We start from the raw sequence: 21,431 nt of genomic DNA on the forward strand, positions 1-21,431 counted from the left end.
CCTTCCTTCCTTCCTTCCTTCCTTCCTTCCTTCCTTCCTTCCTTTCTTTTCTTTCTTCCTTCCTTCCTTCCTTCCTTCCTTCCTTCCTTCCTTCCTTCCTTCCTTCCTTCCTTCCTTCCTTCCCTCCCTCCCTCCCTCCCTCCCTCCCTCCCTCCCTCCCTCCCTCTTTCTTTCTTTTTTTTTTTTTTGACAGAGTCTCACTTTGTTGCCCAGGCTAGAGCGAGTGCCGTGGCGTCAGCCTCGCTCACAGCAATCTCAAACTCCTGGGCTCAAGCGATCCTCCTGCCTCAGCCTCCCAGGAAGCTGGGACTATAGGCATGCGCCACCATGCCCGGGTAATTAATTTTAGTAGAGACGGAGGTCTCGCTCTTGCTCAGGCTGGTCTCGAACTCCTGAGCTCAAATGATCCGCGCACCTCGGCCTCCCTGAGTGCTAGGATTACAGTCGTGAGCCACCGTGCACGGCCTCCTCCTTTACATATTTTAAACTCAGGGTTTCTCTGTAGGGAGTGAACCGTAACCTAACGGGACGTGTAAACAGACCATAACCAACTCTCGTAACAAGTGGCAGCGTCTCAGCCAACCACGGCCGTTATGCCGCAGCCACTCACGGGCCGCCGACTGCCGGAACCACGTTCCAGGGAGGCTGACGCTGACCTGTCACCCATCCAGCTGCCTCCGTACCTCACTTCTGTTTTCGGAACGTCAGTTTCTTTTCTGTCCGTAAATTCTCGCAGACGGTGAGGCAGTGCCAGAGAAGCACAGCTGTCTGGTTTGGGAGCGCCCGGTTCCAGACCTGCTCTCTGCTCAAACTCTGCTACTACAGTTTCTCTTCTAACACACCGCACCTACGGACAACATCCTGGCCACGCCTCGAGCGTGCTCAGAACACGGAGCCTGCAGTGGGGCAAAATCATCTATTTTACAATAAAGTGTTGAATATCTCATGTAATTTATTCAATACAGCTTTGAAAGTGAGAGAATTTTCACATGTTTGGGCCAATCTGAGCCATGGTTTCTCATCAGCTGCAGCCAAAATCATCCTAACCGATGTAATGCATTAATTAAAAAAAGACCAAAAACGGTAATATCTCTGTGGTAAAGCCATAAAGAGACCAAAAATTTTTTCAACTTGGTCACAAATATGGATTTTGTCTTCCCTGATGAAATTCTTAAAGTGCTTATTTGTAAGGAAGAGAATTTCGTTCCACGCGCTCAAACACCTAACTGCGGACATCGGGAGGGGACTGCGCTATTTCTTTTCCACGCAGAACATGACACCAACCAACGGGGCCGTGCCGGGTACCCTTCCTTGTGCCGTCGTCTCAAGACCGTCAGCGGAGCTGTTATTACTTTTAATCACAACATTAAAGTAATTCAAAAACCACAATTTCTTTCTCATTTATAGTTCAGGGAACACACGGGAAGCTCATAGTACTGTGACCACAGGCACGTCACTCCTGTACCAGACAAAGAGTTTACTGAGTCTTTTCTAGCAATAGCAATAAAGACCACATAGTATCTAGTGAACAAAACAAAAACAGCACAGCTGGGAGGGAGGCCAAGAAACCTGCTCCCAAATCTGCCGCCCCTGTGCGGTTAAGACAACGGCCAATTCTAATTTTGAAGCTTCTTCTTCAGAGTGAGGTGACCGGACTTCTCGTGCTCGTGTGTTCTGCAGGCGAACAGAGTCCCGGCGGCTTGACAAGGCGCCCCGGGGAGCATGGGGAGGGGAGAAAACGGGCAGCTCAAGGTTCTCGTCCTGGTGCCGAGGAAGGCACGCAGCCGTGCTGGATGTTTCCCATACGTTAGCGGCAGTAAGTTTAGATGGCTTTATAAGCTCCTCACCAGGTCTCACTAATACCTTACGCGTGCCCCCCCATACTCCTCACAAAATTGAGGGGTAAAAAAGGCAGAGGCCAGGAGAGTCTGCGTGGGCCCCTCAACGGATACAGGGACGGTGGCTGCTCGCCAGACGGTGACCGCTCACGAGACTCAGTCTGAAGGTCGTCACCAAGACACTTGGAACTTTTAACACAAACTCTGGAAAGCCAGATGTTCCCAAGTAACGCACAAATCACAGGATGAAGGCTCAGCCCATCTGACGCCAAGGACCACCTGACCACCTAACGAGGAAGAAAAGCCAGCAGCTTGTCCATCACCCGCCCCTTCCTCACAGCCCGGTTTCAATGAGACACACACCGACCCTGGCTACCTCTTCTCGTGCCATGAGCATTTCACCGAGCTTTCCCCAGCCAGATTAACGGTCTCCGAAGCATACGTCCAGTTTACCAGAACTCTGTGATGACCAGCGACATGTGGGCCACACGGCATTTAACTGATGCACACTGGCGAATTCTAAGTAAGAGCGAGGAATTCCAGGTAAGAGTGCAGACACCACACACAAAAAATGAGACCATTTTAATAAATGCAGTCAGCCACTGGCACATCTGGGCTTGGAAAGGAGCTGACTGCCCTGGAATGAGAAGAGGTGTTACAGGCTTCCGCACAGTCGAAATCCGCACCTCACGCTGCAGCGTCACTGCCGTGCCCCCAAGGCCGGCGCCCGGGCCCTTCCTCGGGGGCCGCTTCGCCTCGGCCTTGCCCACAGCGCCGGTGTGTGTGGCTACCCGGTGTCCAAGCCCATCAGAGAACAGACCGTGGGCTGTGAGGAGAGGGGCGGTTAAAACAGAGGCGTGGGTAATGCAGCAAGCTATAAAAAGTGATTACTTGAGAGCAGTGGATTGGAAGGAAGGGAGCAAAAATACAGGCAGTGAAAAGACCTGCTTCTCTGGGGCGAGTTCCCGTTGAGTGGAATTTGCAACAGCGGCCTGTCCGCTACGGCGACACCGCGTCACAGCGTGTGAGTAACCGTTCTGACTCGTGGCCAAGAGTCACTGGGATTTACGCTCAGTGAGCTCTAGCTAAGAAGTAGTAAGTATCAAAATACATTTTAGAAATATTTTCATCTAAATGTTTTTTTTTTTACAGTCTGACGTTTGACTTCACTAAACCTCGGTGACTAAGAAAGCTCAGATTATTCAGGAAAAGTAACCCCACACAACTACAATTCATCACTTTACAGATAAAGAAACAAAAATTTAAGAAAGAATAACCTTTTAGATTTCTGCTAGCTGTTTTAAATAGAAAGTGTCAAAAAAATTGAGTTACCCTCACGTAAAAACACCGCACAAATAGGTCTACGTTTTATCCTGCTGCAGATTCAAGGACCCTACGTTACCCTCCGAGAACTGTCACGGCTGGGTAGCAACAGTCTGACCCACCGTGGCAATCCAACAAAATTCCGTGGCAGGCCGGGCGCGGTGGCTCACACCTGCAATCCTAGCACTCTGGGAGGCCGAGGCGGGCAGATTGCTCGAGGTCAGGAGTTGGAAACCAGCCTGAGCAAGAGCGAGACCCCGTCTCTACCATAAATAGAAAGAAATTAATTGGCCAACTAATATATATAGAAAAAATTATCGGGGCATGGTGGCATATGCCTGTAGTCCCAGCTACTCGGGAGGCTGAGGCAGGAGGAAGGCTTGAGCCCAGGAGCTTGAGGTTGCTGTGAGCTAGGCTGACGCCACGGCACTCACTCTAGCCTAGGCAACAGAGTGAGACTCTGTCTCAAAAAAAAAAAAAAAAAAAATTCCGTGGCAGATATTCAGAAACTGGCACTAGGCAAAGGGTGACACACAGCACAACGCAGCCCGCGCCAGCCAGGGACACTGCTTCCAGCATCTTCACGGGCCCTGCTGGCGGCCACGACACACCCCACAGAGTGTGTCTTCCCCCGGCTCAGAAACGCCCTCCTGCCACTCCCCGTAGTGGGGCAGTTTTGCTCCCTGTCCCTCCTAAGCAATTCTGAGGACGTATCGGTGTGTCAGGGGCACACCCAGCACAGCCCAGACACAGTCCAGAGCATTTACAGAGATTCAGGGCTGCGTGCACACGAGGGCCCCGGCACATTCCACGGCATTTATAGTTGGCCAGGGGCATGCCCAACACAGCCCCAGCATGTTCTAGAGCATCTATAGTGAGCCAGGGGCACACCCAACACAGCCAAGTACATTCCAGCATGTTCTAGAGCATGTATAGTGAGCCAGGGGCACACCCAACACAGCCAAGTACATTCCAGCATGTTCTAGAGCATGTACAGTGAGCCAGGGGCACACCCAACACAACCCAGCACATTCCAACACATTCCAGATCATGTATAGTGAGCCAGGGGCACAGCCAACACAGCCCAACACATTCTAGCACATTCTAGAGCATGTATAGTGAGCCAGGGGCACACCCAACACAGCCCAGCACATTCTAGCACATTCTAGAGCATGTATAGTGAGCCAGGGGCACACCCAACACAGCCAAGTACATTCCAGCATGTTCTAGAGCATGTATAGTGAGCCAGGGGCACACCCAACACAGCCAAGTACATTCCAGCATGTTCTAGAGCATGTATAGTGAGCCAGGGGCACACCCAACACAGCCCAGCACATTCTAGCACATTCTAGAGCATGTATAGTGAGCCAGGGGCACACCCAACACAGCCAAGTACATTCCAGCATGTTCTAGAGCATGTACAGTGAGCCAGGGGCACACCCAACACAGCCAAGTACATTCCAGCATGTTCTAGAGCATGTATAGTGAGCCAGGGGCACACCCAACACAGCCCAACACATTCTAGCACATTCTAGAGCATGTATAGTGAGCCAGGGGCACACCCAACACAGCCCAGCACATTCTAGCACGTTCCAGAGCATGTACAGTGAGCCAGGGGCACAGCCAACAGAGCCCAGCACATTCCAGCACATTTCCGGGAGTCAGGTGCATGTGCACAGGACGGTCTCAGGCAGCTCTGGGACATTTTGAAGCGTCCATTTCATGTCCCAGGGAGTCAATGGTCAACACCAGGTGCCCCTGAACACCTATTTCCCAAGTCCTTACAGGTGCATTTGAATGAGTATCAACTCCAAAGTCAGAGAGATTCAAAGCTGAACGACACACTCACCTCGACGTCCAGACCCAACAGCACAGGCTGTTAGCTAGAGCGGGTGCTTTAAAAGACCTTCTCCCTGCAAACGTGCCACGGGCAACAACACCTCCTGGCCCTGGCTAAAAGCAAATGGGTCACCTTGGTCTAGTGGAACAGAAGGCGTGTGTTTGGGGTGGGGGTGTTTCCTCCAGGAGATTGCTGTGCGCTATTCCGCTCAGGTTCTCTTCCTGTGACAGATTTTCTGTCTGTCTTTGTATGGGCCAAGAGATATATTTCTCTGAGAAAAAGCTTGTATTTCTCAGTCATATTATCAGAGGAAACAACAAAATGGGTTTCAAGTGGCTATACAAGTAACTTTTTATATCTACAAAGAAAAAAATATATTATAATTCAAAAAGATGCTCAGAAAAGACTTAAAGAGTACAGGAGGCAATACTGATTTGCTTCAGAAAATAACTCGGCTTCGAGTTCTTACAGGTGAAGGTTTTGAGAAATGCCTCCTGTGTTCTGAAGGTCACAATGGATACAATGAGATTGCAAGGAGAACACAGGCAGCGAAGGAGGCAAGAGCGTCGGAAGAGAAATCGTCTCCAAGTTGCCTTTCTTTGCTGTCACGACATAAAGGCAAACAAGCCATTTCTATGCCATATTGTGACGTGATGAAAAATGGATTCTTTTTGACAATCGCAAGCATTCAGCACAAATGGCTGGATAAAGATGAAGTGCCAAAACACAGTACAAAACCGAATATGCATCAAGAAAAGCTAACGGTGTTTGTTTGGTGGTCCATGAAATCTGGTCAGTTGATTATAGCAAGTGTCTACTGCAACCAATAGTGTAAAACGACGAGGATGCTTGCGATTAAGCAGCCGAGATGGGTCAGTAGATATGGGCCAATTCTCTTGTAAGACCACATGTCGCAAAAATCAACGCTGCTTAAACCACAGAAGCTGGATTTGGAAATTCTGTCATCTACCGTATTCACCAGACCTTGCACCAACTGACTACCACTTCTTCCAGGCTTTGGACCACTTCTTGCAAGGGAAAATTTCCAATTCTCACCAAGCTGTGGAAAACGCCTTTCTGGATTTCATGGCCACTCGCTCTCGAGGCTTCTTCGCTGTTGCATAAACAAGCTACCGTGAAGATGGCAAAACTGTGCCGATACTAATTGTACTACTGCTTCTTGTTTGAAATATAATAAACTACCCTTTTGATTCAAAATCAGATATTTCATATTTAATGACCTAATAATTGTGCTCCCTGTTAGCATGTGTCCAGTGCATTTGCAAATGCATAAAAAATAAATTTGAAAAAAGAGTCTGTTTATCAGGTATTAATACAACTCAGCAAAGAGGAGTTCATCTTAAAACCCATTCAAGAGTTTGCCACTCACTATCAAAAACGCCTCATTAAAAGGAGCTTTTGCTCGTGAACCGACTCTCGGGGCAGGGCTGTTGGAGACAGACTACAGTGTGGCAATGCAGGCCCCAGGGGTGACAGGACCCTCTGCTCTCTCCCTCCACACTCCCCTCCCTTTCTGAGGGCTGCAAACTGCATGGTGGCGTTTGCATGGACGAGGCCAGGACCGACAGGCCAGGTGGGACTCCCCGGCCCACGTTCACCCCCGGCGCACCTCCAACTGGACGTCCCCTTTGCACCTGGAACTCCCAACGTTGCAACCAGGTCTCCCCTGCAGCACCCATCAATGGTGCAAACACTCCTGGCAACAACAACTTTGGAGTGATTTTTTACATCTCTTTCTCAAACTCTAAATGCAAAACAAACAGAGCTTGTTGAATTTTATTTTTTCCTGTCTGCCTTGTTGCTTTCACTTCAGTCTCACCTAACGATCTGGCCCTGACCTCGTCGTGGAGTCTCGGTGCTGTCTGGAGACCCAGCCTCCGTATCCCCACCTTCCCCGCACGCCACCAGCACGAGGTCCTCTTAGCACGGCCCACCTGGGGCCCATGCTCGGGCCCACCTAGGCCTTCGCTTGCTGTTTCCCATCATTAAACAACGAAGTTCACATTGTCTTATTTTATAGAAACACTGTCCAAGTGGAGTTTTAGCTCACATGCTACTTTCTACAGGAAGTCTGCCTCCAAGAAGCAGGGACAGCAATCGAGCACCTGCCACATGCCAGGCACTGCACATAGCGTAGCCACATCCATCTTCACAGATGACGTTGCTCAAATGGAAAGATTCAGAACTGGGTGCTGAACTCCTGTCCTTCCACCCAGCCTCTATCGCTGACCACCCAGGCAGCGAAGCCACCGCAAAGCACCAGAGGGCGGGAGTCAGGAGGGCCATGGGCTCTCCTGTAGAGCTACGTGGTCGATGGCCAGCGCTGGCCACACACGCGCCCAGCAGGAGACAACCCAACGGGACACCCACCTGCCGCTTGGCCACGGCAACGCTGCCCCCGAGACAACGGCCCGCAGTGACAACAGCTCCTCGCCACACAGCCCTGCAGCCGCCCGGGCGTGGGCGTCTCCCCAGTTCGGTGGCCAGCTCCCCGTGTGACCGCGCTGGCATCACCGAGTCTGAAATCGCACTCACCCGAGTCCCCAGGGCCACTCACTGGCAAGGGCACAGCGTACGGGACGCCCGTCTCCTCATCTGGAAGGTGGCGTGCCTGCTCTAAGGGCGGTGTGAGGACGAAATGATATCCCTGAAGCCAGCGACAGCTTCCTGCGGTGGGGCTGCAGCCCGGGAACCGGCCAGGAAGCTGCTGCGGGAGCCGGCGCGGGCGCGAGCTTGGAGTGGAGAGGACACGTGCTCATGTTCCCAGGGTGCGTGTTATTGTGTGAGACGCTTGTTTCAGCTGTGTGTGCATATTTACACATGTGTGCAGAGACCTGATATAAGACTCTCTCTGGAGGTGTAGTCAAAGCAGATTTGCAAAAAATACTGCTCCGGACCACGACCGCTGGAGCCCCCCGCCAGCTGTGCTGTGGCGTCACTGACGAATGAAATGTGTGTCTATCTAAGGGTACACGCGACATCCCAACACACACACACCTGGAAAGTGACTGCCACCACCAAGAGAATTAACACATCCACCACCCCATATAGTCAGTCCCCCTTTTTGTCGTAAGAACACGTAAGATCTACTCTCCTGGCTAATTCCAAGGACACGGAACAGTAGTTACTATAGGTCCCATGCCGCACAGTGGGTCTCCAGAACTTGCTGATCTTGTATCTGAAAGCTGGAGCCCTCTGGCCAACATCTCCCTATTCCCCCAGCCCCGGGAACCACCATTCTACTCTTTCTAGGAGTTTGAGCTTTCAGATTCCCCATGTAGGTGGGATCAAGCGGGATTTGTCTTCATACAACTTACTCAGCATCATGTCCTCAAGGCTCACCTATGTTGTCTCAAATGGCAGGATTCTGCTGTTTTTTAAGACCGAATAATACTCCATTGTGTACATGTCTACCACAATTTCTCTACCTGTTCACGTTCCGATGGACAGTCAGGCATTTTCCGCGCCATGGCTTGTGTGAACAGTGCTGTGATGGGCGAGAGGCACAGCCGCCTCTCTGAGCTGCTGACGGCACTTCCTGTGGCCACACACCCCAGGGTGGGGCTGCTCGGTCACACAGGGGTGCTACATCCAGGGTTCTGAGGAACCCCCAAAGTGTTCCCATTGTGTTCCTTCCCACCAAGAGCACACGAGCATTTCCTTCGCTCCACATCCTCACCAAGACTCGCCTTCTGTCGTCTGTATAGCAGTCCCGCGGACAGGCGTGAGGTGTGTCTCGCTGCGGTTCTGATTCCCATTTCCCCGACACTCAGCGGTGAGCGCCTCTGCATGTGCCCACCTGCTGCCATGCACGCGGCTGCTCTGCAAAGATGTCTGCTCAAGCCCTTTGCCCACTGCTCAACCAGGTTACTAGTTTTGTTGCTACTGAGTTCCTTACATGTTTTGTATATTAACCCCCCACTGGATATATGGTTCCTCCCACTCTGGAGGCTGCCTCACCGTTTTGTCAATTGTTTCCTTTGTTGTGCAGAAACTTTTTCATTTGATGTATTCCCATTTGTTTATTTTTGGTTTTGTTGCCTGTGCTTTTGTAGCTTATCCAAAAACAAAAACAAAAACAAAAAAACCCCACTGCCAAGACCAATGTCAAAAAGCTTCTCCTCTGTTTTCTTCTATGAATTTTACAGGTTTGGGTCTAGTGTTTAATTCTTTAATTCTGTTGAGTTCCTTTTTGTGTATCGTTTTGCATGTGAATGCCCAATACGGGTCGAGTATCTTTACCTGAAATGATTGGGACCAGACATGTTTCAGATTGCTGATACTTTCAGATTTTGGAATATTTGCATCTACATAGTATTGAGACCCAAGTCTATACACAAAATTCACTTACATTTCATATACACGTTATACACATAGGCTGAAGGTAATTTTACACAATATTCTTAATAACCTTGTGCATGAAACAAGCTTGTGTCCACTGAGCCATCAGAAAGCAAAGGCGTCACGTGTCAGCCACCAGTGTGGACGATCTGTGGTTGTGGCTTCACATCATTCCTGACTCTGAATTTACATGCAATCCTTTCTCACGCTTACTCACATATGAGTATTAAACACTAAAAATATGATATGCCGTTGACACAGTGAGAGACTGATGCATCCAGGGTAGCCAAGCAGCCCGGGAGCAGCACCAGGACACCCGGAGCAGCTGCTCAACAGCAGCAGCTGCCGACAACAACAGGCTTTCAGTTTCTACCCACGATGCTGTGCGTTGATTAAAAGGTCACCGTAGGCTGGGCACGGTGGCTCACGACTGCAATCCTAGCACTCTGGGAGGCCGAGGCAGGAGGACTGCTTGAGTTAGGAGTTTCAGAGCAGCCTCAGCAAGAGTGAGACCCATCTCCACTAAAAATAGAAAATTAGCTGGACATGGTGTTGCGCACCTGTAGTCCCAGCTACTTAGGTGGCTGAGGCAGGAGGATCGGCTGCGCCCAGGAGTTTGAGGTTGCTGTGAGTTAGGCTGACGCCACGGCACTCTAGATGGGGAGACAGAGTGAGACTCTGTCTTAAAAAAAAAAAAGTCCCTGTGTTCTGTTTTTCAGGTGAGAAGAAACGTCAGAGGCAGCTGAGGGACTGGGAGGTGGGCCCTCGGGATGAGGAGGCATCCCACGAGATGGCTTTTTAAATGCTTCCTCTGGGTCATCTGCTTTTGTCTTGGAACCCTCTCTCATTTTACGAGCTGACATGATGTCCCGTTCCGCTGTGGACGCACCTGCTCTGGCCTTCAACGAGCCCATCAGACATTCCCACCATCTGCAGGCACTTCTGCAGCGCTCACAGCGTCATCTTCATCGTCACCGCTGTCACGGTCACAGTGACGCAGAATCGTTCTGGCTACTTCACCGTCGGTCAATGAATGAACAGCTGGAGGGTCATTATCGATGCTGAAAACCTCGATATCCACATCTCACAGCTTACTGACAGACCCTGAAGGTGATTCTTTTGCATATCTAAGGAGGGTAGGCACCATTTTTTCCTCACTTGACACATGGAACCCTTCAAAACAGCCACTTTGTGCATCATCATCATCACTGGACATAGGTGCAGGCCAGAGACTGCGCCAGGCATGCATGCCGCTGTGTCCCAGGTGCTGTCAACCGCATACAGGGCAGCCTTCCTGCTGGACTCCTTCCGAAAACCTTCCACAGCCTCACGTCTGCTCGCTGGGGCTGGCAGGCTGTTCAAGAAAGTGTCTTTATGTCTTCCCTCCATTGATCTGAAGATACCCTGTGAAGTCACATTTGGGGGAAAGCACACGGCATAGACACTATCTTTGATGAGACCTTCAGCTCGAGGCCGAGCAGAGCAGCGGTCAAGGGATAACAGACCTCTGCGGACACGATCTCGGCCAGAATCCCTGCAGTGGGCACAAGCCACTGGGATGAAATGCTTGAGAAACCATCAGAAAAGACGCCCCCGGTGACTTCTGCCTTTGTGTCAGCACGGTCACGGACTGGAAGAAATTCACGCCCCGAGAACATTAAGGACAACGCGTTGCCTCTTGCAACAACTCTGTGCTCACATACGCCTGCTGCGACAGCACCGCCCAGCGTGGTCACGCGTCCCCGGCCCCCTGCACTCCTGCGGCGCGGGACCGTGGCGCCAGCGGCAGTCGGTGTCTTTCTGGAGCAAGAACACCAAGCGGCGACATCTCACCAGCACCACAGACTTGTTCTGGAATCAGATTTTCACCAGGGATGGCCCTGGCAAACTTATCAATGAACTTCTCCATCGCTGATGATCAGCAGACACTTTGTCACCACCGATCTTTAAAAATTTAAGGTTGTGGCTTTTCTTAAATTTCTACAGACTATTGAATCTTCACAGCTCCCCTCAGTTTTCAGTTGACTGTGATCCATCTTTGCTTCTTTCGTGATCAGAATGCCAGTAAGTGACATGTGTCCACGGTGACGCTGATGGATCCGTCTTTCAATACACGACGGAGATCTTCATGTTCAGCTTTCTTGCAGTGTTTTCTACTGCTCATTAACTTCTGCCCGCCGCACTCAGCACGGAGCCCCCACAGCCCATCCTTTGCTTCTTCAGGCTGCAGACGGTGGTCACTCCAACGCCGAGCCCCTCTGCAGGACATTCCACGCTCACTGTCCAGCTTCTCCAACAGCTTCGCTTCTGTGCACCAGATAAACATAAATGCTCCCTCCTTTTCTTATCCCTCTTATCCACAGGGGAGTCTGCAGACCTTTCTGACATTTTCAAGAATATCTTTATACCCCAGAGCAGAGAATAAGCAAAAAAACCCCACAGTATATGATGCACATAGGTCTTGGCACCCCGTGGGGGCATCGTGGGGAACCTGCCATTAGTGCATCCGGCCAGCACGTGCGACATTTTGTTATCCTTTGTGGAGGAATCTAGGTGAGCACAGGAAAGATATATTATGGCTGAAAAGGGCTGGGACGTCCTTTTTCCCTTGGTGATGCTGAATAATCTGTGCGTTGAGCACCTGCATTCTGATTTAGACCCATCGCATAAGGTCGGGTGTGGAATTTTCCATTTGTGGCGTCATGTCAATGTTCAAAAAGTTTTGGATTTGGCAACATTTTGAATTTTGGATTTTCAGATTGGGGATGCTTACCCTGCACCATTCATTGAAGAGATTGTCCTCTCTTCACTGTGTATTCTTGACACCTTTGTCAAAGGTTAGTTGACCATATACATGTGCGCTTATCGGCTCTCTATTCTGATCTTTTGGTCTATGTGTCTGTGTTTAACGCTTACCATACTGTTTTGATTACTGTAGCTTTGTAATATAATTAGAAATCTGGAAATATGATGCCTCCAGCTTTGTTGTTCTTTCATAAGATTACTTTACCTATTCAGGGTCTTTGAGGGTTCTGTATAAATTTTCAGATAGTGTTTTCTATTTCTGTGAAGAATATCATTGGAATTTTGATAGGGATCACATTGAATCTGTAGATCACTTTGGGTAGTATGGACACTTCAACAATATTAATTCTGCTGATCCATGAGCACTGAATACCTTTCCATTAAGTATTTTTGTCATTTTCAATTTTTTTCACCAACGTTTTATAGTTTTCAGTGTACAGATCTTTCATTGCCTCAGTAAAATTTATTCCTAAGTATTTTATTCTTTTTGGTGCTATTATAAACAAGACTGTTTTTTCTTAATTTCATTTTCAGATAGCTCATCGTTAGTGTATATAAATGCAAATGATTTTTGTATGTTGAATTTTGTATTCTGCAATTTTACTGCATTCATTTATTGGTTCTAATGGTTTTTTGGAGAGGTCTTTAGGGTTTTCTTTATACAAGATCATGTCATCCGCAATCAAGAATTTTACTTCTTCCTTTCCAATTTGGATGTCTTTTATTTCTTCCTCTTGCCTAATTTCTTTGGTTAGAATTTCTAGTACTATGTTGAAAAGAAGTGGCAAGAGTGCGTATCCTTGTCTTGTTCCTCATCTTAGAGGAAAAGCTTTCAGCTTTTCACGGTGGATCATGATGTTAACGACTGGCTAACATATGTGTCATGCATGATCTTTATTATGTGGCAGTACATTATTTCTATATCTCATTTGTTGAGAGTTTTTATCATGAAGAGATGTTGAATTTTGTCAAGTGCATTTTCTGCATTTATTGAGATGCTCTTATAATTTTTGTTCTTCATTTTGTTAATTCATATCACATTTATTGATTTGGGTATGTCAAATCATCCTTGCATCTCAGAGATAAATCCCTCTTAATAGTGGTACGCAGTCTTTTTAATGTGCTGTTGGATTCAGTTAGCGTTCTGTCCAGAATCTGCATCTGTTCATCAGTGAGGCTGGCTTGTTGTCTTCTTTTCTTGTAGTGTCTTTGGCTTTGGCATCAGACAAATGCTGGCCTCTTAAAATGACTCTGGAAGTGTTCCTTCTCAATTTTTTTGGTACATTTTGAGAAAGATTAATAGTCATTCTTCTTTACATGTTTGGAGGAATTCAGCAGTGAAGGTAACAGGTCCTGGGCTTTACTTTGTTGGAAGATTTTTGATTACTGATCCGATTTCCTCACTTATTGATATATTCAGATTCTGCATTTCTTCACAATTTGCTCTTGCTAGGTTGATATTTCAGGGAATTTATCCATTTCTTGCAGGTCATCCAATTTGTTTGTATGTAATTGTTCATAGTAGCCTCTTACAATCCTTGTATTTCTGTGGTATCATTTGCAATGTCTCCTCCTTTATTTCTGACTTTACTTGAGTTTTCTCTCTTTTCTTAGTTAGCTAAAGGCTTGCCAATTTTATTTATCTTTTTAAAACCTCAACTTAGTTTTATTGATATTTTCTATTGTTTCCTCATCTCTATTTCATCTATTTCTGCTCTGATCTTTGTTGATTTCCTTCCTTCTATTAATTTTGGGCTTAGATTATTCTTTTTTCTAGTTCCTTGAGCTATCAAGTTAGGTTGTTTATTTGCGATCTTTCTTTTTTCTTCATGTAGGTACTTATCACTATTAACTTCCCTCTTAGAACCGCTTTGCTACGTCCCATCGTTTTGGTATGTTGTGGTTCCATTTCTGTTTGTCTTAAGACTTTTTTTTTAATTTCAGGATATTATGGGGGTACCAATTTTAAGGTTTCAAATAATGCCCTTGCCCCCCCCCGCCCCTACAAGTCTGAGCTTCAAGTGTGACCATCCCCAAGACGGTGCACATCTCACTCTTTATGTTTGTATATACTCGTCCCTTCCTCCCCCCTCCCACCTGCCCAATACCCAATTAATGTAGTTCCTATGTGTCCACTTAGGTGCTGCTCAGTTAATACCAATTTGCTGGTGAGTACATGTGGTGCTTGTTTTTCCATTCTTGGGAGACTTCACTTAGTAGTATGGGTTCCAGCTCTATCCAAGAAAATACAAGATGTGCTATGTCACCATTGTTTCTTAGAGCTGAATAGTACTCCATGGTACACATAAACCACATTTTATTAATCCACTCACAAATTGATGGGCACTTGGGTTGTTTCCACAGCTTTGCAATTGTGAATTGTGCTGCTATAAACATTCGAGTGCAGGTGTCTTTTTTGTAGAGTGTCATTTGATCTCTTGGGTAGATGCCCAGTAGTGGGATTGCTGGATCAAATTGGTAGATCTACTTGTATTGCTCAAGATATTTTTTGATTTTCCATTTTAATGTTTTTATTTTAAGCATTTGGCTAGAATTTACTTTGGGGTGTATCACACCTTTTTTCAGGAGCTCACTGAAGACAGACCAGTCTTGATGACTCATTTTCAGTCTGTTTTAGGACAGTAGTGTATGCCTGTTCCTCTTAGGAGACAGAATCGTTTCCCTCATATGACCCTATATCGCTTTGCTTTTTTTTATGGGGTTTTCCTTTATGACAAAATCTGTCTGCAGCAGTGCCTACAGCGTCTCTTGCCCTCTCTGTCACAGTATCTGGCCCTGTCCCCACCGGCTTCTCTCTGCCGTCAGTGCCCCGAAAGGCACATACACTCACATGTCTAACGAGTGTTGTTAACAAAATAATAACCCCAAAAGAGCTCTCCTCTGAGTAAAATACCAGGAGCCTCTTGCCTTTGTGAAATCTGATGTCAAGTTGTATTATTTTATATTGTAAATGTATAGTCACGTATGCCCATTGAAAATTTAGAAAAATAAAAGTCTCCTGTATTCCCACCCACTTAAAACCACTGTTAGTAAGTGATGTATAGCTTTGCAGGTCTTTTCTATTGATATGCTTATATGTAAAATAACATAATTATTACTTATAAAAATGTGATCAGGCTATTAACGTGATTCTGCAACTCGCTTCTTTTTACTTAAAATATATCCCGGGTAACTTTCCATGTCAAATAGATATAATTCTTTCCACAGGCTACACAGATTTCTACTGTGTGAATTTCCATAATTTTTTAATCCAATTTCCTATAGTATGGTATTTCGGTTGTTTCCAATTTTTCACACAATTGATTCATACAATGAAGCAATAAGCATCCTGAAGATGTACTTCTCGCGTACTTTAGGGTGAGTTCTGAGAACAGTAACTGCTGGGTCAGAAGACGGACGTGTTTCCCAAGCTGTCTTCGCAAAGGTGCATTTTGCACACCCCCGCGCCCCTCCCTGTACACTAGCTTTCGCCACATCTGCGAGCTTGGCCGTGCTGACAGAAACTCCCCAGCCTGCCTCAGAAGGTGATCGTCGTTGCTTTAGTTTGCATTTCCTGGACAACCAGGGAGTTTGCCCGTCCTGTCCGGTGTGTGCTGGCTGGCTCTGGCTCTTCTGAGCATCGCTGGGTCACCTGTAGCATCTACGTTGACAGTCGCGCTCAGGATCCTTCAAATCAATGTTTGAGGACCTGTGAGGACCAGTCCCGCATCAGGGGCCCATCGAGTACAATTCCCAGCCAGTTGCGGCCCAGAGGGTGAAGAACCGCAGTAACAGAGAAACCACTAATTTTCCCTTTAGAATTTTAAATATTTCAGTTAAAGTCAGAAGTGAATATTCTAAACACCTTGAGCAGGCATCAGAAAGCTTTTCTGTAACGTGAGAGGCTAGATGACAAATGCTTTAGGCTTCGTGGGCCAATCTCAGCTTTTGAACCACTGAGCTGTGTCACTATAGCACAAACCAGCCACCAGGAACACACAACCCGACAGCAGTGGTCGGGATCCAGCGAGACTTCATCTACTACAGCAGGAAGCAGGCCTGAGGGCCTCTGAGTCGCGTGTTAGGTGTGAGTGAGCCTGTCTATCTCACCGCAGGAGTGAAAAGGAGTTACCAGGAAGGAGGGCACCACACACATGTGGGAGTAGGAGTGCTCACCAGGGAGGAGGAGCACCACATGCATGTGGGAGTGGGAGTGCTCACCAGGGAGGAGGGCACCACACACATGTGGGAGTAGGAGTGCTCACCAGGGAGGAGGAGCACCACACACATGTGGGAGTAGGAGTGCTCACCAGGGAGGAGGGCACCACACACATGTGGGAGTAGGAGTGCTCACCAGGGAGGAGGAGCACCACACACATGTGGGAGTAGGAGTGCTCACCAGGAAGGAGGGCACCACACACATGTGGGAGTGGGTGTGCTCACCAGGGAGGAGGAGCACCACACACATGTGGGAGTAGGAGTGCTCACCAGGAAGGAGGGCACCACACACATGTGGGAGTAGGAGTGCTCACAAGGGAGGAGGAGCACCACACGCATGTGGGAGTAGGAGTGCTCACCAGGAAGGAGGGCACCACACACATGTGGGAGTAGGAGTGCTCACCAGGGAGGAGGAGCACCACACACATGTGGGAGTGGGTGTGCTCACCAGGGAGGAGGAGCACCACACGCATGTGGGAGTAGGAGTGCTCACCAGGGAGGAGGAGCACCACACGCATGTGGGAGTAGGAGTGCTCACCAGGGAGGAGGAGCACCACACGCATGTGGGAGTGGGTGTGCTCACCAGGGAGGAGGAGCACCACACACATGTGGGAGTGGGTGTGCTCACCAGGAAGGAGGGCACCACACACATGTGGGAGTAGGAGTGCTCACAAGGGAGGAGGAGCACCACACGCATGTGGGAGTAGGAGTGCTCACCAGGAAGGAGGGCACCACACACATGTGGGAGTAGGAGTGCTCACCAGGGAGGAGGAGCACCACACACATGTGGGAGTGGGTGTGCTCACCAGGGAGGAGGAGCACCACACGCATGTGGGAGTAGGAGTGCTCACCAGGGAGGAGGAGCACCACACGCATGTGGGAGTAGGAGTGCTCACCAGGGAGGAGGAGCACCACACGCATGTGGGAGTGGGTGTGCTCACCAGGGAGGAGGAGCACCACACACATGTGGGAGTGGGTGTGCTCACCAGGGAGGAGGAGCACCACACGCATGTGGGAGTAGGAGTGTTCACCAGGGAGGAGGAACACCACACGCATGTGGGAGTAGGAGTGTTCACCAGGGAGGAGGAGCACCACACACATGTGGGAGTGGGTGTGCTCACCAGGGAGGAGGAGCACCACACGCATGTGGGAGTGCTCTGCTCTGCCGAGTCTTTTGCCAATAACTGTGGTTTGTGTTGCTGAGTGTGCGTGACTGGAAATACCTGGTACGTCATACACTTAAATTCTAAAACGGAAAAGCCGGCTTCACCCTTTCCCATCTATCTTTTCCATCTTTCAGAGCTGCGTGGCTCCCCCATGTGGGCAGGCATGCTCCATGTCGGCTGGGGACAGCCACGTGGGGGGACCACACACCATGGCTCCGGCAGCCAGCGCCCCATGATAAGATGCTCCAGACCACATAAGAGAAATAGAAAGCCCAGCCCAGGCTGACGTGGTCCAGGGACATGGTGGCCAATGCCCACAGAAGGAGAAAAAAGAAGGAGCGTGCCACTTACTCAGCTTTGTGTCCCGACAGGCCCTGCCACACAGCTGGCCCACACTGTAAAGGTCAGCGATGTGTTTGCTGAATTAAAGGTGGCACCATTCAGGAAACCAAGGGCTGCTCCCTGAGAGCCTCTGCGGCCCTCCCGAGCCCGGCCGGGGCTGGGAGACTGCGTTCCTGCAGAGAACTGCTTTCCTGGGTGTGGAACCCTGTGCTCGGGGGAAAAGTGTTCAGCTCTGCGGCCACACCCCCACGGCCTCCAGAAGAGAGTCCACACCTCAGCGATTCATCTGCCCAGCTGGTACTGGGCCTGCAGCCATGTCCTTAATCTTCCATCGGGTTCTTCTTCCTGGGTAGGAACTTGAATCTTCATGAAAACAGCGTTCTCCTTCCATAAAACATGAGTTAAGAATTTCAGCAAAATGACTTTTATGCTAAGCACGTGCACATTTTCTATTGGCAACTCAGAACATCTTAAGGTTGACGTGCAAACTTGCAAATCAAAAATTCTCGTGGAAAATGTAACTCAAAAAAGGAAAGGGAAGATGAAAATCTTCGATGGCCATTTACCTGTTACTAACTGGTTTCCCTCTTCGCAGATTCACAGGCAAACCGAGCGTGGCAGACGGCTGTGGCTCCGATGTGGGATGGCGGGGCATTACTTCAGCTACTCGCTCCGCATCACTTCAGCCTGCCTTGGTCTGAGATTCCAGCGCAGTGATCGCCCGCACGCCAGCAGCTGGCTTTTGTCTCGTTAAAGGTTTCCTTTGGAAACACACGCACGTACACACGCTTGCACACGCGCTTGCACACGCACAGACGCCAGGAACTGGCGCTCCCCGAGCCTCCCTGGGGTGGCTGGCAGGTGCCCCGTGGGCTGGGCCATCGGGCTCACGCATGTGAACTGCCCGATCTCCTAAAGCACCTGGCGACGGCAAACACGTGGGGTGCTCCTGTCACTACAGCTCTTTTTTTTTTTTTTTTTTTTGAGACAGAGTCTCGCTTTCTTGCCTAGGCTAGAGTGAGTGCCGTGGCATCAGCCTAGCTCACAGCAACCTCAAACTCCTGGGCTCAAGCCATCCTCCTGCCTCAGCCTCCCGAGTAGCTGGGACTACAGGCACGAGCCACCATGCCCGGCTGATTTTTATATTATATATATTAGTTGGCCAATTAATTTCTTTCTATTTTTATGGTAGAGACGGGGTCTCACTCTTGCTCAGGCTGGTTTTGAACTCCTGACCTTGAGCAATCCGCCCGCCTCGGCCTCCCAGAGTGCTAGGATTACAGGCGTGAGCCACCGCGCCCGGCCCACTACAGCTCTTTGAGGGGGCTCAAGATGGTCTTCCTGCAAAACTCCGAGTTGTGGCAGAACTTATTTTAAGTAAAGATTTCACAAGTTTATCATATAATGCCAAATGTTAAAGGTTTATCACATAATACAAATGAATAGGATGACCAGAAAGTAAATCAAAGCCCTTTTCTTCCAGCAGCAATTCCTTGCTGTTGCTGGAATTCCGAGCAGACACGACCCACAGCGGCACTTGGTGTAGATGTCCAGAAACTTTTCACTGGGGGGAGGGGGGAAATGGGCATTTACTGAAACCTTAAAATCTGTACCCCCATAATATGCTGAAATAAAAAAAAAAAAAAAGAAACTTTTCACGCCACGTCCGGCCTCTGCGGCCCAAGCCCCACCTGAAGGCTGGCGTTTCGGCACAGACCTTCCTTCCGGCGAGAGCCTCAGGTGAGGGCGGACGCGGAGAGAGGGCGCTTTGCCAGACGAGCAGCAGCGATCAGGGCACACGAACACTCCAGACTCTCCCGTGGCAGCTCGGAAAGCACTCCCCGTGCGGGCAGCCCGCGTCTACGCCACCGTCTCCCTGACCAGCAGGGAGGCAGTCCCAGCTCACACGGCCAGCGGGGCCAGCGCCTCTACTGCTCACACTCACTCTTGCTTCAGCGTTTGCGACTGTTCTGCCCTCGTGGGGCATTTCCGGGACCGCATTCATTCTTAACAAAGACCCAGTGTTCGTAACCTTCAAGAAACTTGTTGGCCTCAGTATCATCATTAGGCAAAATGATTACATGAACTTTGATACCTTAAGATTTAAAATCTGCTAACTACCCTGACGTTTACTGTATTAGCACGACTGAGAAAGACAAAGCCAGGTGGTTGTGATTTCTCACAGTGTCTGCGGCCACCGTGACTGCTCCGTACAGGGACGCGCAGGAGCACCCGGGCAGCGCCCCCTAAGCACGTCCACCGCGGAGAATGGAGGGGAGGAAGCAACACCCAGGAGAGCAACAAGCCCTCAGCCTGAAGAAGCAGTGCCTAACTTTTCAGTATGAAGGGATTTTAAAAAACTAAACAAGCGTGCACAAAACACACACAGTAGTCCCTGCTTACCCATGGCTTCACCTCCTGCAGTGTCAGTTACCCACAGTCAGCAGGGGTCCCTAAATACCTGAGTACAGTGCTGTGACATACATACACATACATATACATATATATATAGAGAGAGATCATGTTCACACAACTTTTATTATAGTACCGTGTTATAATTGTTCTATTCTATTAAGGAGTTATTGTTGTTACTCTCTTACTGAACCTAATTTATGAATTAAACTTTATCTCAGGTACTTATGTACAGGAAATAACATAGCATATGTAGGTCTCAGTACTATCTGCAGTTTCGGGAGTCCACCTGAGTCTTGGAACGGGGCACTACTGTACAATCGGAAACTCAGCATACACCGAAGGCACTGAGGGGCAGGAATAGATCCTGGAGCCACACGCAGAGTCTGCGACCAGCTTGCCTCCGTTCGAATTCCAGCTCTTAATTAAGTGCTTAGGTGCCTTAATTCCTTTGTGTCTTGGCTGTTTCCTCACCTGTCCAGTGGGGATGAGGGCCGTGCACCAGCGTTACAGGTGTGTGATGCTCAAATGAGCCGTTAGTTAGAACAGCACCTGCACACAGTGGGTGTCCCATAAGCCTTAGCTATTATCAGATGCAATCAGATCTGTGCTTCTTAAATTGGCCATGAGGCTGCCCTCCAGGGGTGTTTGGGACATTTGGGAGGAGGGGGACATTTTTTGGTTTTCACGAGGGCCAGGAGGGCGGTGCTGCCGGCAGGTGAGGCTGGGGGAGCTAGACCTCCCCAAACTGCAAACGGCCTTCAACAATGAAAGCTCCTCTCTCTCCAAATGCCAATGGCCTCCCTCTGGAAAACTGTAAAAGCTCCTTTAAAATTTGGCTGTAACATTAAAATTACCACTTCTACATGTACCAAAAAAAGTCCATGAAGGTTTATTTTAAGGAAGAAAAAAAAAAAAACAACCTCCAGGAGAGGTGGAAGCGCCATGCTTTCTCTGTTCTGAAGCACCCCCTTCCACAGCAGCTTGTGGTCCCAGATCACCAACGTGGCTTCCAGCCACGCCAGCCCACGCGACCCCCCTCCAGGCCTCACAGCCCTCTCGCACGCCCGAGTTCCCGTCACTGCACTGCTGTCCCCGCGGGGAGGCGGCACGTTCCACTCTTCT

At 49.1% G+C, this 21,431-nt stretch overlaps 1 protein-coding gene across 2 annotated transcripts in view; it reads right to left on the bottom strand.

Moving 5' to 3' along the window:
* The window catches only part of EIPR1 (EARP complex and GARP complex interacting protein 1), a 132,197-nt gene that overhangs the window by 22,945 nt on the left and 87,821 nt on the right, over nt 1–21,431 (bottom strand). The window lies entirely within an intron of this gene.

Source organism: Microcebus murinus, chromosome 3, assembly GCF_040939455.1.
Source record: "Microcebus murinus isolate Inina chromosome 3, M.murinus_Inina_mat1.0, whole genome shotgun sequence".
NCBI lineage: Eukaryota > Metazoa > Chordata > Mammalia > Primates > Cheirogaleidae > Microcebus > Microcebus murinus.